This window comes from Centruroides sculpturatus, unplaced genomic scaffold (assembly GCF_000671375.1).
Source record: "Centruroides sculpturatus isolate CEXI.00-Female unplaced genomic scaffold, Cexi_2.0 scaffold614, whole genome shotgun sequence".
In the NCBI taxonomy this organism is placed as follows: domain Eukaryota; kingdom Metazoa; phylum Arthropoda; class Arachnida; order Scorpiones; family Buthidae; genus Centruroides; species Centruroides sculpturatus.
This window is the reverse complement of record NW_019385015.1, coordinates 304,191-306,531: the sequence shown is the minus strand read 5'-3', so window position 1 is coordinate 306,531 and position 2,341 is coordinate 304,191. Positions and strand designations below refer to the sequence as shown.

At 41.4% G+C, this 2,341-nt stretch overlaps 1 pseudogene; it reads left to right on the top strand.

The window, feature by feature from the left end:
- The first annotated feature begins 476 nt into the window (after window positions 1–476).
- Window positions 477–1,787, top strand: LOC111633455 (annotated as a pseudogene).
- The last annotated feature ends 554 nt before the right edge of the window (window positions 1,788–2,341 follow it).

The window sequence follows — 2,341 nt, the reverse complement described above, 5'->3', positions numbered from 1 at the left end:
TTTTGTGGGTGGTAATCAGTAGTAAATTTAAAAATAAATTATTTTTTATATCCATGGATTACTAGATTTTCTTTGTTTTAACATACACCTATTGGAACTTAATAAATCTTGTACCAATAAGTTTCAATTTTCATAATTAATAAAATCTGAACATCAGTTACCTTTTGAATAAAGCCAGGCAGTTATAGTTTTATATTAGGGAAATAACATTGGTAGGCACTATACTGGCAGTTCAAAAAAGTGAGACATGGTTAATTTTCAGAGTAAAAAAACATTTACATACAATGAACACTGTAGGATGTAGAGTTAATGAAAATATTTGGAGATGGGCCTCAAAATTGAACTGTGCCTGGAATCTCTCAAATGCTAAATTTACCACTGAGTAGGGCTTCTCAATTTCCTTTGTTACCAAAGAAAATCTGAAAATAAGCCCCTCGGTGTGGGTTTCTGTCTATGGTGAGGGCACCTCACAGAGATGGTTTAGTAATTTTTCTTTAACATCTCTGGGATCTGAATGCCCGCTCGTGTGTTTGTCGTGCATGATATCCTGTATGCCGGAAAGGGGAGCCTGTTAGTTGAGGGGGCAACATAACATCCTTAGCACACTGCTTTGGCCTCTGCTTAGGATAAATGGGAGGCTCAAATCAGGCTCCATTTGAGTCAATCGGCTGGTCACTGAGTCATTCTTGACCTCAGCTTGGAGTCAACCGATTGATGCAGACTGGGTGGACATATCAGACAAGATGTGCTCTTCTTGACTGCATTGTGAGGGTATAGCTCCTGGGAAACCCTGGTGTGACTGTCTATAGTAGTCTCACATGTGACAGCATCTCCTTGTTGGGCCCCATGGTGGGTGGGGTCACTAGGAGCTGAAATATTATTATTTAATCATGGATCATAAATCTCCAAAAAATACAGACAAACCAGAAAACATCAATGAAAATACTGCCAGTCAGCCATCCTACTTAATAGTGCATGCTACTGGGGAAAAACCTTTGTCAAAATGTTCCCCTTTTTTGATTCAGAAGTTATTTGAATCAACAATCGGGCACCTGAAAAAAATGCAAAAATTGAGGTCAGGAGACCAACTTGTAGAAACTGCCTCACCTCAACAGTCGGCAAAACTTCTAGCTGCAAAGAAATTGGGAGACATTGAAGTCACAGTCACACCACATGGAAGTTTGAACTCATCACGTGGTGTGATATCTGAGTTTGATCAGATGTCTGAAGATGAATCAGATATTCAGATGAACCTTTCAGACTAGGGTGTCACTGCTGTTCGACGTATCTCCATTTGTCGGGATGGCAAATTAATACTAACCAAACATTTAATTCTCACCTTTAACAAGCCGACATTGCCATCTTTTATTACAGCAGGTTATCTGCGCTGCCCTGTCTGTCCGTACGTTCCAAATCCGCTGCGTTGTTTCAAATGCCAGCGGTTTGGACATTCACAGACATCCTGCCATGGCAAGAGCGTATGTGCACAGTGTGGGACTGAAGGTCATGAGAGTACTGAGTGTACCAGTACCCCATGCTGTGTTAACTGCAAAGATGCCCATCCTTCTTACTCCCGAAAATGCCCTGCATGGCAAAGAGAAAAGGAGATACAATGGGTGAAAACAGTCAACAACATACCCTACCCAGAGGCTTGTTGTATGGTCACTTCAACTGCACCTTTGAGACAGAAAACATTTGCTGCTGTTTTGAAATCCACAAAGACATGTGGGGTTCAGATATTTCTGTCTCTCCTAGTGAATTTCTTACCCGCCATGCGAAATGTTTAATTCTCCCAACTACCCAAACATCAGAAAAGGAGATTAAGAAACCCTACCAAAAACAGGGGTAATGACAAGAAACGTGGGTTCCAAGAAGGCTGCTAAGAACCCGCTCAACAAACAAAAATTAAAAGCAGCCATCTCCAAATCCAAGAGATCGGAGGCTCAGTCTATGAGTGAGTTCTCCGACTTCTCTGACGAGGAGACTAATAAGGAGGTGACACCACCAACTTCACCTCCAAAAGGCAAATCAGTTTTAAAACTGAAGAGGGATACCTTCACAAAGAATGCTGCCTCAAACACATAATGGATTATAAAATAATTCAATGGAACTGTCGTCGTTTTCGCAACAACTCTGACATTAAACACTTGACATCATCCACATCATCTCTCTGCGTGGCACTCCAGGAAACCCATCTGAAAGCTGGAGAGAGAATTACTTTAAAAGGATTCAATCTCTACCGCAAGGATGATGATAGCCACAACCGTGCCAGTGGCGGTGTGGCTATTGTAGTTTCAAATCACATCCCATTCTTGCTGGTACAAATAACCACTGTTTTGCA